Genomic DNA, 15,762 nt, shown 5'->3' with positions numbered 1-15,762 from the left:
GGAAACCCCAAGCCCTGCCTGGAGGGGGAGGGGGAGAGGGGCCTGAGGCTCTCACTCAACCATGGCTCTGGTCAACTCAGCTCATCCTCACTCTTCTCCTGGAGCCTGTGAGGTAAGTGGGGCTTGCAGGGGGCTGGGGCCTCTATGACAGGGCTGGGGGGGTTACAGGTCATGGCCGGGGGCACTGGCAGGGCTGGGTGGAGCCAGGATTCCTGGCCCTGCCCAAGCAGGCAGCAGCAGTGGGGGACCCAGCTCCATGCTGCTTCTGCTGCAGCTGCCTGCTGTTCGGGGCAGACAGCTGCAGACTTGGGGCCCTGGTCCCATAGCCCTGGCAGCTGGGGGCCCCTTTCCAGCAGGGCTGGGGGGCAAGGACTGTGTGGGGGGGCAAGAGGCATGAGTAAGGTGGGGGGCTGTTGCAGGAGCAGTGAGGGGCACGAGCAGTATTGGGGTGGGCTTTGGGGGCAGTGAGAGACACCAGCAGGGCTGGGAGAGGCATTTGGAGGGTGTGAGGGGCACCAGCAGGGTTGGGGAGGTGTTGCAAGGGGCTTTTAATTTTAATAACGGATTTTGGCAGGTTTTGTTATAGAATTTGTGATTTCTTGTCAGAGAATCTGTGATTTTTTTTTTTTTATCAGCGAAAACCAGGATCCCTGGTGATGAATGAAGCTATGACCCCTGATGGAACCAGGTTTTGATGAACTGATGGTTTTGAAGATTAAGACCAAAGCTTTTGTCCTTCTTTCTGTATGCAATTTCACGTATCAGTGAAATAGGTAAGCAACCTGACATTTAAATGATTCTTAATAGGGTATAAATGCATGTACATTAGAAGCTGTTTCAAACAGGGGATGTTTCAGAAGGGCAGCAGCTCATAATCAGGGATCCTGGTTTTCTCTGATAAAAAATCCCCAATTTTCAAATTAAAAAAGTAACACAAAATCTACATTTCTCCATGATTAAAATGAAACACCACTATCTATATCTATATATTAGTGGTGTTTCATTTAATCATGGAAAAATGTGGATTTTGGGGTTACTTTTTTAATCTGAAAATTGGGGATCTTTTTTATCAGTGAAAACCAGGATTCCTGCTGATTATAAATTTATTAGTCTGTCCAAAATGCATTAATCTCTAAAGCACTATGCTACAAGGATCAAAGTGTTGCACATGAATTTTAGGCAGCTTCAGGAGCTCTTAATATCTGGATTGTCCCCACATTAACATGTGAAATTAGTTTTAAGCACTCTTTAGGTGGCTTAAATTTATGCCACTCCAACCTAGGTTTATCTCTGATCTGTGTTACCCAGCTTGTGTTAAACTAACATGTAGCCACTCTAGATCCATTCTTATTTTTGTACATGGATAACCTGGGAATGATACTAATGTAGCAAAACCACTCCAGCAAACTGGAGTGGATTTTGGAGTGGACACATTTTGTATCATTCCCAGCTTGTCCGCATACAATTAGAATATAAGAGCTGCTGCCCTTTTGGAATTTCCCTCTTGGAATGACTTCAAAGGTATGTGTGTCCATACCTGTAAGCATCAAAGTCAAGCCTCACTGAGATGAATAGGAAAGTACACAGCTCTCAGAAGTAGGAATTCAAATTCAGATTCAAGTGATTGGTTCTCTTTATTTTGAGTTGACATTTTAAAGTTTTTCTTTTAATTTGACACTTTTTTAAATCTAATAGTTAGGTTTCTGGAGCACAAGATTGCAGCCACCACTAACAAGTATCAGTCTGCTGAACTGCTGAGAGCTAGCTCATTTCAACCCCTGTTCTTGCAGCATTGCAAGTAATTTAATTCTCATGTGGAAATATTTTGAGTTTGTGGCTTCCCAACTTTTCAGATCCTGGAGATTGCTGATGAAAAGAACTGTCATACATGGCTACACTTCTCTCCTGTTCCTGCTTCTGCTGGCAACAAATGTTTCCTTAGAAGCCATTTTGCCATTGGGTGATGCACCCTGCAAATGGTATGTAGCTGTCATGAAACTGCTTAGTAAATTTCAAACTAATTCAAAGGTTATTATTTCATAGATTTCATATTTCATAGACATTAGGGCTGGAAGGGACCTTGGAAGATCATCGAGTCCAGCCCCCTGCCCAAAGGGCAGGAAGTCAGCTGGGGTCATAGGATCCCAGCAAGATAAGCATCCAGTTTGCTCTTGAAGGTGTTCAAAGTAGGCGCTTGAACCACCTTCGGTGGCAGGCTGTTCCAGACCTTGGGGGCTCGGACAGTAAAGAAATTCTTCCTTATGTTCAGCCTGAAACGGTCTTGTAGTAGTTTATGACCGTTCAACCTAGTTGTCATCCCTTGGGGCGCTCTGGTGAACAAACGTTCCCCCAGATACTGATGGTCACCCCTGATAAACTTATAGGTGGCCATCAGATCACACCTGAGCCTGAGCTTTTCCAGGCTAAAGAGCCCCAGGGCTCTCAGCCTGTCATCGTAGGGTCTGCTTCCCTGACCTCTGATCATGCACGTGGCTCTTCTCTGGACTCTCTCAAGCTTCTCCACATCCTTTTTCAATTGTGGAGCCCAAAACTGGACGCAGTACTCCAGCTATGACCTCACCAAGGCCGAGTACAAGGGGAGAATGACGTCCCGGGATTTGCTTGAGAAGCATCTATGGATGCAAGCCAGTGTTTTGGTCACTTTACTAGCCACAGCATCGCATTGCAGGCTCATGTTCATCTTGTGGTCAATGATGACCCCCAAGTCTCTTTCTTCCATAGTGCTAGCCAGCATAGCAATGCTAAGCCTATAAGGATGCTGCGGGTTTTTCTTCCCAAGGTGGAGAACTTTGCATTTATTGGCATTGAACACCATCAGATTCTCGTCCGCCCACTTGCTGAGCCTGTCCAGGTCAGCCTGGATTACCCGCCTGTCTTCTGGTGTGGATGCTTTGCCCCAAAGTTTGGTGTCATCGGTGAACTCGACCAGTCCGCTTCTGACTCCAGTGTCCACATCATTAATGAAGATGTTGAACAATATGGATCCAAGGACAGAGCCTTGGGGGACCCCACTGGTCACAGGACACCACGATGAGTGACTTCCATCAATTACTACCCTCTGGGTCCAACCACGGAGCCAATTTTCCAGCCAGTGGATCGTGGAGGACCCAAGGCAACAATTGGCCAGTTCTACCAAGAGGCGATCATGGGATACCAGATCGAAGGCTTTTTTGAAGTCAAGCTATATGACATTAATCTCTTCTCCCTTGTCCAGGTGATAGGTCACCTGGTCGTAGAAGGAAATGAGATTGGTCAAGCAAGACCTACCCGCAACAAACCCGTGCTGGCTATCCCTTAAGATGTTGGCGTCGGCCAGTCCATTAAGGATGGCCTCTTTAATAAACTTTTCTAAGATCTTTCCCGGGATAGAAGTCAGGCTAATGGGCCTATAGTTAGCCGGATCCACTTTCCTCCCTTTCTTGAAGATAGGCACCACATTGGCCTTCTTCCCGTCTTCGGGCACTACACCAGAGCGCCAAGAGTTTTCAAAGATCTGTGCTAGAGGCTGGGCTATGATGCTCGCCAGCTCCTTGAGTACCCTGGGGTGAAGATTGTCAGGGCCGGCTGACTTGAAGGTATCCAGCTTCTCAAGATGTTCCTTCACGAAGTCAACATTAATGGGGGGCAGGGGATCACCCTCACCCGGACTTCCCTGTCCCGTAGCAGGCATGGGTGTCCCGTGGGACTGATGAAAGACCAATGCAAAGTACCTATTTAATTCTTCTAAGCAAGTTTTTGGACACAGACACCTGATGAAGGGTGTTTGTGTCCAAAAGCTTGCTAAGAAGAATTTTTCCAACTATTTGAGTTGGTCTAATAAGAGATATCAGATTTACCCAAAGAACCTTGTCTTCCTATGTCCTTGGACCAACACAGCTACAACCTACACCCCAAACTAATGGAAACCATATTCGTTCCCAGTAGCTTTGATTTAAACTTGAAAATCTGAAATCAGTTAGAGACAGTAACATAGAAAACAGTAGGCCTATGAGAAGTGGCTAGAATTCGCTTCAGATTTGGATTCGGCTGATTCAGGGGACAGTGATTTGATTCAGTGATTTGAATCACTGTCCCGAATTGATTTGGCTGAATCAGATTCAGAGGTTCAGCTGGTGCTGAATCTCCAAATCACACAGGCCCATCCCCTGCCTGCTCTGCCAGCCTGGTAATGGCTGCCCTGCCTGCCCCAGCTCCCAGCACTTTGGGAAAAAAAAAGCCCTGACTCACCAAGTGCTGCTGGGTGGGGCGCAATTCCAACTGCCCCCCACTGCCCCAAGCTCCATGGGGGGGCTCTTCCATGAGCCCCTGGGCCCTGCCCACTGTCCAGACCCCCCCCATGTCTTCCCCACCTGCCCCAGCTCCTGCCTTTTAAGAAACCTCCCCCCCCGAACTCGCCAGTTCCTGCCCAGCAGGGGGCAATCCCTGCTGCCTCCCACTGTCCTGCACTGTGTGGGTGGCTCTATCATGAGCCCCACAAAGCCCTGAGGCTGCTGCAGCAGCTGGTGAGTTCAGGGTTTTTTTTGGTTTTGTTTTTTTAAAGGCCCGGAGCTTGGGCAGGCTGGGTCGCCATGGTTGGGGGGGGGGGCTGGGGGAACAGGGAGGGTCAGGGGACTTGTAACAGAGCCCCCCCCATAGAGCATAGGGCAGTGGGGGGCAGCAGAGATTGCCCCCCTGCCCAGCAGCACCTGGTGAGTTGGGGCTTTTTTTTAAAGCACTGGGAGCTGGGGTGGGCAGGGCAGCCATGGTGGGGTGGGAGTGGGCAGGGTTTAGGAGGGGCTGGGGGAGCAGGCATGGGATGGGGCCTGGCAGGGGTCCCCCCATGGTCCCTTCCCCTCTCCTTCAGGCCCCCCTCCCCCACCCCTACTTACCAGTATAGAGTCTGACTCCAGCTCTCTGCTGCAGCCGGTGGAGACAGCCCAAAGCATTGAAGCTCTCCAAATCTTTTCTGAAGATTTGGAGAGCTTTGAATTGTTTCAGACCTTTTTACTGGTGTCCTGATTCAATTTGGATTTGGAGATTTGGCCACCTGAAGCTCTGCACAGGCCTAGAAAGCAGCTAGCCCCTGACCTTAATTTAAAATGAGAGAGAGGAAGAGGGAAAACTTTCCTGGAGTCTTGGACAATGGGAGGTTCCTTCACCATCCATGCTCTTGAAGATAGATCCATAGGCTTTTATTGCTGCTATTTGTAAAACTGAATGGCATGAATCCTTATCTATTTAATGTCCAAAAGACACTTGATCTGGTAAGGTACTAAATTAGGTCTTCTCGCACAAGGAAGCTAATCATGCTCTCTCCTACTTGACTACTAGCAACAATTACAGCTTGCAGGCTTCAGTAGCCTTCTTTATTCCTTCACAGGAGGCAATGGTTGGTAGAGCTACATAACAGAACTACTATCAACCCGAGTCCTATTCTACCTCCATCCCACATTCACTTTTCTCCCATAACTTACCCACCAGGATCCCTCAGAGGACTACATCTCTGGCATGCACGAAGCACTTGATCTCCTGTACTGGGTATTCCAAAGTTGGTTCCTTTGAAAAGCACACACTGCTAGCTCTGCTGCATTTAGCAACCTCCCTGTTCACAGATATGAGGATGAAACAAGATTTTGCCTCTGATAGGAGTTAATGGCCATCATATTACTTAATGCCCAACAGTGTAGTAATTTCACAAGTAACACTTGCTAATTTTCCACTGTACTAATTCATACAACCCCACATTTTACCAGAACATATATATTTATAACCACTTAATGCTAAATCCAATCTGCCTTTGTTTTGGTGATTTATGTATTTTTCTTAAAACAGGAAAGCATTCATTATCAAGCACTGTGAGAACAATACAGTAGCTGGGGGTTATTATATATGAAAATATTGTTGATTGTTCCTCCCTTAGAAATCTCCCTTGCCAGTTCACTTCCTGCCAAATGAATCAGCAAAAGCTGCTAATGAAAGTTGTTAATGTATAATACAGTCATCCAGCACGGCACTTGTTTCTTATCTATAAAGTTCTTTTGTGATCAATGATTCACATCACCTTTTGATTATAGTCTCTGACCACAAACAATTTCTTAATATAAATAAATGGCCTTGGTATTTCTAAGTAAACATTCCCTTTTGTTTAGCAACATTTCCTATTTTGTTTCTGAAGCAGAGTTTTGTGTAATTGTTCACTTAAAATGCTGGAAGAAATAGTTGTATCCTGGAATGTTGTTTTAAAAAACAAGTTAATCATTTTAACAATACCTATAAGGTCAATGTTAAATCAGTATGGCAGGTGAGGGACGGGGACCTTTTGCAATATGTTACCATGAATGATTAGCATTATATCAAAAAAAGTTCTCCTGAATAAGTGTGATACAATATATGTTATGCACTTTTTGTCCTCTTCCCCCTTCCCTTCCACTCATCACTTTGGAGACCAATATATACAGGACTCCGACCTTCTTTTGGTAAACCTTTATTGCACAGACCTGCTCTGGCCAGAGTTAGATGACACAGTACTATACTTAAAACATCAACTGACCCCTGCAGTCCAGTCTACATTAAGTCATTCTTTTGCTGCCACCAGTGGAGGGAAGGTGGGGAAATCTGAGCAATAAAATTGTAGTATATATGCAACCATGAATCCTGACTATATGCAGAGCCACACTAAATTAACTGATTTCAAGAGGAAATCTTCAAGAGGAGACTAGACAGACACCTTGCTGGGGTCACCTGACCCCCAGTTATTTTTTCTGCTTTGTGCAGGGGGCTGGACCAGATGATCTGAGGTCCCTTCCGGCTTTGCAGTCTATGAATCTATGATTTATTTTAAATGACAGAGTTACATTGGAACGAAAGGATGTGAAGGCACTTGTACTTTAAACCAGACATTTCTTCAGTTTAACTTAAATAACATAGGAAATAGAGTCCAACAAAACTGTGTTAAGCCAGTGGACTGAACTACATGTCTGTATATGGATTTGCACTGGTTTAACTAAATGTTAAATTGGTTCCAGTTTGTGCTTACATAAGCAGTATAGTTTTCAAAAGCACCTGAGCCCCACTTTCAAAAATTGTGCATTCTTTTTCAGTAATTCACTTCTGAAAATGAAACTCGCATCTTTTCTATGTTGATCAGCCATTCCTTAGTAAGTTACAGTATGAATTTAAAAGGCTACAGCCATTCCAGAATAGCTCTCTTTGTGGACTTATTCTAGAAAAAACGTGTTTATATTCTAGATTTAAAGTGTCCACACACGGAATGATTTTTGGCATAGCTGCTTACAGTTGTTAACTCAGAATTGCTATGTTGATGCCAATTTTCCCATGAAAATAAACTCTTTAGGATTCTGAGTTACATAGGAACTTTTGAAAAATTTCCTTAAGGCATATAGGTCTTTAAAAGCATTAATAGAATACAGGCAGACAAGGTTCCTTGGGTGAATTTGATATCTTTTATTAGACCAACCCAAATAGTTGGAGAATAGTCATTAAGCAAGCTTTCGAGTTCAAAAACCTTTCGTCAGGCTAAGGAAGTTTCAGCAGTTGGTGTGTGCTCTTCCTGGATGGAATGAAAAGTAAAGAAGCCAGGGGCTGGGCTGGGGAGTCAGTTGCCAGGCAGATTATAATGTATCAATACATGTTTTTAATGTTTCAGCATTTAATTTTAATGAACAATTGATAATCTGCCTTGGAGGCTGTTATAATTGGATTTTCATGGCATCTCAAAATTTTGAATAACTTAAAACACTGCTGATATTTCAAAATGTATAACATGTATTGATTTGCATAGCATTTTTAATTATTTGTCAAGTGTGCCTAGACCTAGGGATAAGTATTATTACATGGTTTGTATGTTGCAATAGAAATTAAATGGTATTTATTTCATAATTACACAACATAGTATGAAAACATAAGTGATGGGATTGATTCCCTGTTCATTTAAGTGATGTGAGTCAGGAATATCTCCACTGAAGTCTGTAGTTTTTTCAGCTGTTGGGAATTTGTGGAGCTCCATTGACTTTAGTAGATGAGCCCTGAGCACAAACTGAGATTCTGGTGCCCATGTGTAACCAGTTGTCAATGAAACATCAGAAGATAACTAGTGATAAGCAAGACACTAGATCTTTGTCTACTGTGTTAAAGAGTGATTAGAAAATACAAGGCATGACTGAAAATGAGTCAAGAAATCAACCTGTGTAAATTAGGGCCATGCAAAATTTTACCGGCCATTTTGTATCAATGCTGTTTCGACTTATTATGAAACAAAGGGTGTCGAAACAGCCTCGAAACGAAAAGAGGGCAGTCGAAACGTCTCCTGTTTCAAAGCTGATGCTGGGCTGGCCTGCTGGGAAAGAGAAAGTAAGGAGAGGGAGGGGGAAGGGGGAGAAGGACTGCTGTCATATTGACTGTGTAGCTGGCCAGTGAGTGTGATCCTTCCCTAAGGTCCCTTCCAATCCCAGTGCTCTGGGGGAGGGATGGAAAAACTGCATAAAAGGCAACATTGTTTGAACTGGTCTGCTTTCTTCCTTGGGGTCTGAGTTACTGAGCTATCTTCCAGCAGCTCAGGAGCGTTGGACAACGAAGGCTACTAGCAATGATCTGAAGGATTTCCTCCTTGCTAGCCTAGCCTAGCCTAGCAAGAGGAATTCTAGAATAACTTTTTCTTTCTTCTAGATGCTTTTATTTTGTTATTATATTCATTGATTTACTCTTTTCAATTTTCATAGATTTCATTAGGAGCTGGAAGGGAACTCATGAGATCATCAGATCCAGCCCCCCCGCCATAGGTGGGAAGTCAGCTGGGATCAAGTGACCCCAGCAAGAAATAAATCCAGCTGTTTTTTGAAGGAGTCCAGAGTAGGTGCTTGCACCACCTCTCGGGGGACTTTGTTTCAGACCCTGGACACATGTACCGTAAAGAACTTTTTTCTTATGTCTAGTCTAAATTGGCCTTCCTGGAGTTTATGGCCATTAGACCGTGTTATCCCTTGGGGAGCTCTGGTGAACAGGTGTTCTCCCAGGTCCTGATGAAGTTGTAGGCTTATGAAGTTGTAGGCTGCCACCAAGTCTCTTCTCCAGACTGAAGAGTCCCAAGTCCCTCAGCCTCTCCTCATACGGCCTTCCCTCCAGGCCTTGGATCATATGAGTGTCTCTCCTCTGGACTCTCTCAAGCTTCTCCACATCCTTCCTGAAGTGGGGGGCCCAATACTGGACGTGGTACTCCAGCTGTGGTCTCACCAGGGCTGAGTAAAGCGGGAGGATGACTTCTCTGGTTTTGCTTGAGATGCATCAGTGGATGCTCGCCAGAGTTTGGTTAGCTTTGCCCACCACAGCATCACATTGGTGGCTCATATTCATCTTGTGGTCAATCAAGACCCCCAAGTCCCTTCCGGTCGTGGTGCTAGCGAATGTAGCACTCCCAAGCCTGTAAGTATGCTGAGGGTTCTTCCTACCAAGGTGCAGCACCTTGCACTTCTCTGCAGTGAAGGCCATCCGGTTTCGGCAGCCCACCTTGAGAGTGTGTCCAAGTTGACCTGTATTCCCAGTCTGTCCTGTGGTGTGACAGCCCTTCCCCATAATTTGGTATCGTCTGCAAACTTGGCCAGTTCACATCTGACTCCCAAATCTAGATCACTGATGAAAATGTTAACAAGTACTGGCCTGAGTACCAAGCCCTGATGGACTCCACTGGTAACCCTGCACCATGTTGATTTGCTCCCTTCAACTAGTACTCTTTGGGTCCAGCCCCGTAGCCAGTTGCCCAGCCATTGGACCGTATGATGATCAAGGCCACAGTACCCCAGCTTAACCATGAGGACATCAAAGGAAACTAGGTCAAATTTTATAATTATATTGGTTAGGATATGACACTATAGAATTTATATAGGAAGGGAAATATATTTATATTTTTTATACATTTATACCTTGCATCACACATACATTATCAAATTTATATAGGAAGAAAGATATATTTGTTTTTATACATTTATACTTTGCACCAAACAGCTGAATAGTTTCGACAAAACAAAACGGAACAGCAGTTTCTAAATGAAACAAAACTCAAAATGAAATACTGTTCCATTGAAACAGAAGTCAAAGTAGAACGGTGCCATTTCACACAGCCCTAGTGTAAATGTGTTGAAACTTAATGAAAACTGACAGAAGATTGGATGCAGACCCTTCACCCTTGGGGTACATTTATACTGCAGCAGCATATCCTGCTTGAAATATCTCCGAGCCCATCCTGCTCATCCATTCCTATTTGTGCATGCTGAACTTGGAGATTCACTGTGCTAGTCCCTTGCAGTTGTGTTCAAGACCTTGGTCTCCAGCATGTTTTGAGAGCAGCTCCTAGGGATGATCCTGGGATTGCCTAACCTGTGTAGCTGTGAGGTTGCCAAGTGCAAGTGGAACTGGGAAAGTGTGGTGTGCTTGGGAACATTCCTGCTAGGGCATATTGCTACTGTGGTATAAGCATATCCTCTGTGTTCCTCTCTTGAGACTCAGGGCCTTGTTGCATGGGACAATTAGAATATGTTTTATTGTGATTGTCGTAAGTATTATTGTGTCCTATTAAAAGTTAGAACGTGTTCTGAGTAGTCATTTGGTAATGCTTACTATGATCTCTAACATGATCTCCAGCTCACTGATTGTTGATCTCAGTCCTGGTACTACATCCACCTTGAACTGGCTCTGGTACAGTGCAAACATGTTATTTTAGAAGCTGATTGTTGGTCCCAGTCTGGAGACAGTACTTGGCCCCCATGTTTACAGTTCCTACAAATTGCCTGCACTCAACCAGAGCCAGTTCAAGACTGGTGTGGTGCTGGGCCTTGGACTGACTGTTGGCTGATTGTGGGACCCAGCCCCAGGACCACAAATTGCTTGTATTATCTCTGTGACGTGATCAGAGAATAGCAGACCATGTGCTACTTAATACTAGGGCTGTGTGAAGCTTCAGGTGGTGATTTGATTCGGAGGAGATTCAGCCTGATTCGGTGTCTGAATCTCCAAATCCGAATTGAATCAGGGGACCAATAAAAAGGTCTGAATCAATTCAAAGCTCTCCAAGTCTTTGGAAAAGATTCAGAGAGCTTTCAAGATTCGGGCAGTCCCCACCCACTGCAGCAGGTAGCTGGAGCCTGACTAGGAGTAGGGGGAGGGGGAGCTGGGGGAGCAGGCAGGGGATGGGGCCTGGCAGGGGTTAGCCCCATGGTCTCCTCCCCCCTCCTCCAGCCCCCCTGACCTCTGCCCACTCCCCCAGCAGTCCCCACCCATGTCTGCTCTGCCCCCCCAGCTTCCGGTGCTTTAAAAAAAAGCCCCACTCACTGGGTGCTGCTGGGTGTGGGGGGGTGATCCCTGCTGCCCCCCACTGCCCCACACTGCGTGGAGGCTCTGTCATGAGCTCCCCGGCCCCCCCCCTTGCTCCCTCAGCTCCCCTATGACTGCCGTGCCTGCTCTAGCTCCAGCTCCAGCCCTTTAAGAAATCCCCTCCAAACCCCCCCGCCCCGACTCACTGCTCCTGCAGTGGCCTCGGGGCTTCAGGGAGCTCATGAAAGAGCCCCCCACACAGCATGGGGCAGTGGGGGGGCAGTGGGGATTGTCACAGGTTTTTTTTTTCTTAAAGGGCTGGAGCTGAGGTGGGCGGGGGGGGCTGGGGGGAGTAGGGGGGTTGGGGGGCTTGTGCAGAGCCCCCATGCAGCGTGGGGCAGTGGGGGCCAGCAGGAATTGCCCCCCGCCTGGCAGCACCCAGTGAGTTGGGGCTTTTTTTTTTCAAAAAGCTGGGAGCTGGGGTGGGCAGGGCAGCCATTGCTGGTTTGGGACAGTGGGTGTGGGATGGGCCTGAGTGATTTGGAGATTCGGAGATTCAGCAGCAGCTGAATCTCTGAATCAGATTCGGCCAAATCAATTCGGGGCAGTGATTTGAATCACTGAATTGAATCACTGTCCCCCAAATCAGCTGAATCGAATCTGAAGCAATACTAGCTGCTTCGCACAAGCCTACTTAATACAACGGGAGATACTCCTCCAGTGAAATGTCCTAACTTTGCTGCCATTCAATTGCACTTGGCACCTATTTTACTACTTGAATGCATGGAGGCTGGCATTTTAAGTCCAGTGAACCCATTTTGTGACATGGCCCTCATCTGTGGAAGAACAGAAGAACTTCATTTAGGAATTGGGTGACCCAAGCTGCTACATCAAGTGTTAGCATGGTATCACACGTTCAACATTTAGTGCAGTTAAATGCAAGCAGGCCCATGTTCAAGCAGTTCAGCATGTGTTAAGTGTTCTTCTGCCATTGCTAGAGTGTTCACATGTTTCAGACTGGCTGGGAAAGTCCCATATTTTGGAGGTTGTTTCCAGATGTATGGTGAAAATTAAAATGAGGGTCTGGGTTGTGAGGTGTTGAGGCAGAGTGGCAGGAGCTGTGAAATAGGAAGCCCTATTGACACTAATTGTTACTTCAGGTGATTGTTAATGCCTGTGAAGTATAGAACAATGGGTCATTAATGGGCCATTGACTCCTTGCATCCTGCATCAAATGAGGGGTTTGGGAGGGGTAGGAGAAGGTAGCATTGTTGGTTTCTCTTTGTCTCATATGGTCACCCTAACCATTTCTTACTTATTCCCTTTCAGGGGAGAGTTATCTCCTAACGTGTACTAACTTTAATAGGCCGCTACATTCCAATTATTTACAACTGCTGCAAGTGAACATGTTGCAAGGTCCTTACTGGGGAACTGTTTTTCAACAAAGACACTTTAGAACAGAGGTGGGCAGTTACCTTGGCTGGAGGGCCACTTAATGAATTTTGGTGAGCTTTCAAGGGCCACACACCAAAATCTTTCAGAAGATATCATTTTAACAAATTATAGATAAAAAAATATTAAAAATCAAACATCTACTATAACATTTTAATTTTATTTAAAAAAAATATTTTTGTCCTGATTTATGTTTTTTTGACTAGTATATATAGAAGCGATTGCATAATAGCTCAAAATAAAGTCTTACTCCTGTATATTGTGGGGGAGGGGGGAATGGGAGGATGCATGTGTGTGATGGTGGTGATGTGTTTGGGGGAGCTGGCTGCATGCTACGTCCTGGGAGCTGGCTATGGATGGGTGGAGAGCTGGAGTGGGAGGGTAGGGGGTGTGTGCAGCAGAGCTCACCCAGGCAGTGTGGTGCAGGTGCAGCCTGCCCCCCCATCTGGCCCGTGGCTGCCCCTGTGATGCTTCACATGGTGCCAAGCCCTGCCCACTCCTGCCCAGGGCAGCCTAAGCTGTGCTTCCACTGGCCCTAGCCCTGGCTAGTGTGTATAGCTTCCCAGCGGGGCTGCCTTCCACCCACTCAGCTGCCTACAGGCTCATTGTGCCAGGTGTGTGGAGTAGGTGGAAGGTGGCTGGGAGCTGGACCTGGAGCCCTGTGTGCTGGGGCAGGAGCTGCCCGCCTGCAGCTTCCTGCCCTTCCCAACACCGCTTCCCCATGCTACCTGCTGCCTGGAGGGGCGCGGCAGGGGCAGGAGAAAGAGGAGGAGCCACTGGAGGTGGGGAGAGCTGAGCAGCACTCAGTGGCTGCAGCAGTGGTGGGAGCAGCTGTGGCAGCAGCTGTGTGTACTGGCTGGGGCCAGGGCCAGGGCTGGGGCAATGGCAATGGCGCAGGCTGCCCTGGGCAGGGCTTGACCCGAAGAAGAGTGCTGCAGAGGCAGCCATGGGCTAGATACAATCAATTGACAGGCTGTATTTTGTGCACCCCTGCTTTAGAACATAAGAGAATAGTGCTGAAGGCTAGCATTAGAAAATACACTGTTTTTTGTATAATATCTATGGGACCTGCTTGCTCCTTGTCTATTCAGATTTCTGTATGAAGAAATTCTGCAAAACTATTGAAGACCCTGCAGAAAAAATGCCTACATTATATTCATCTATTTGTGAAACACTGCCTCTCCACATTCAAGAGGTAAAGATAAATTTGATGTAGATAAAGTTGCCAGTGGAAAAATAAAACAAGGAGTGTCTCATCTGATTTGGAATCAGGACTTGTGTTACAGGTGATATCATTTATTAGACCAACTAGATTTTTGCAAAAAAAAATTTCCTCTTTGCCTCTAGACCAATACGCTATAACCTGGATTAGCTAATTTGGTACCTTCTTGTTATGTTTCACAGATCTACTGAAGTGGAACTCACGTAGCTATTATATTTATGCATATTTAGTCCTTTTTCATTTCAAGGGTGTTATAGAAACCTTGTAGTTCAAAATTCATGTTATATATCCAATACTCAATGGAATAGAAACGTAGATGTATTCCCACTGGAATTATACTAGTTGGAGAGGGACAGATTTTTCCACAAGGTGCAGATGAGAAATGCAAATATTATGGCCTAGAGATGCACAGCGTATTTGTGCCAGGTGATCTAGGCAGTTGTTCTATCTTTATAACTAACTATGTTGTCTTTATCATCATAGTATCTGTGCACCTCCCAGTTTAATAAAGGAACAAGAAGCCAAACACACTCCATCTTGCCTGCAGACATAGCTTGAAAGAGTTGCACAAGAAGAGAGAGAGTATGAAGTTTGGCTGGGAATGCCACTTTAAAGGCTTTTGTGACAGATCTAGTGGTCTTGGTAGAGCCAAGATTCCTTTGATCTGACCTGGAGGGGGGAAGAACAAGAGATAAATAAATCATACATAGAGACATGAAATGTGAGTACATGTGCTGATCTACAAAATTTCAGACTTAAAAACAATAAATGTCTGCATAATGCTTGCATCATATTTTTTAGCTCCCCTCCCCTCCACATTCATATTTTCCTCTGAAACTAAACTGGTTCCTTGAACTGATTGTTTTCTGGTAAACAGGAAAAGAGTGTGTAGGTTGCCTAAGTAGAAATGATCATTTTATATATAATGAACTGTAGCATAATGTCTCCTGCAAATCCTTATCATGCCAAGACAGTGCTGGAAAGAAAAAAAATATGATTCATCTCCAGCAAACAGCAGTGAATCACACACACCTCTCACACTCCAGGGGACTTCTAGCTAACATGTGAAAGGTTATCTGTATAGTTCCAAAAAGTTAATATTAAACTTATTAGTCTGTCCAAAATGTGTTAATCTCTAAAGCACTGGGCTACAGAGATCAAAGTGTTAGGGCCTTGTTACACGTTAATTTTAGGCAGCTTCTGAAGCTCTTAATCCTTGGATTGTCCACACATTAACATGTGAAACTAGTTTTAAGTGCCCTTTAGGTAGCTTAAAGTTATGCCATTCCAACCTAGGTTTATCTCTGATTTGTGTTACCCAGCTCATGTTAAACTAACATGTAGCCACTCTAGGCTACATGTTAATGTGAACACCCCATCTGCCCTCCCCTCCTGCCACTGGCCCATATTGGACCCACTTTCCCCTCCCCTCCCCCACAGTCAAATTGCTGCCCCCCACTCCCATTCCCCCATCCAGCCCTGACCAGCCTGCTGGCTCCCTGCCTCCCTGGTTTGGGCCTGCAACCCCCATCCCCTTCTAGCACCTCAGATCCCTGATCATACTCCTTCCATGTTCCCCAGCTTACTTTTGTCTGCCAGTGCTGTCTTGGGAGAGCAGGCAGGGAAGGGAACCCATTGCCACTGTTGCCGCTCCAAGGATGGAGATTCTACCACCTCTCTAGGTAACCTGTTCCAGTGCTTCACCATCCTCCTAATGGAAAGTTTTTCCTAACATTTGACATAAGGTTCTGGGCAGGTCAATGTGT

The 15,762-nt window shown here is 45.7% G+C and overlaps 1 long non-coding RNA gene across 1 annotated transcript; it reads left to right on the top strand.

Annotated features, from left to right (window-relative positions):
- The first annotated feature begins 637 nt into the window (after window positions 1-637).
- LOC132251266 (uncharacterized) lies at window positions 638-14,724 on the top strand. Its single transcript, XR_009463221.1, has 4 exons — window positions 638-773; window positions 1,854-1,979; window positions 13,866-13,969; window positions 14,480-14,724. It is a non-coding gene; the product is annotated as an uncharacterized LOC132251266 (long non-coding RNA).
- Window positions 14,725-15,762: the final 1,038 nt, after the last annotated feature.

The sequence above is a fragment of the Alligator mississippiensis genome, chromosome 6 (assembly GCF_030867095.1).
Source record: "Alligator mississippiensis isolate rAllMis1 chromosome 6, rAllMis1, whole genome shotgun sequence".
Taxonomy (NCBI): domain Eukaryota; kingdom Metazoa; phylum Chordata; order Crocodylia; family Alligatoridae; genus Alligator; species Alligator mississippiensis.
The sequence above is the reverse complement of the archived record's forward strand: the minus strand, read 5'-3'. Positions and strand labels throughout refer to the sequence as shown.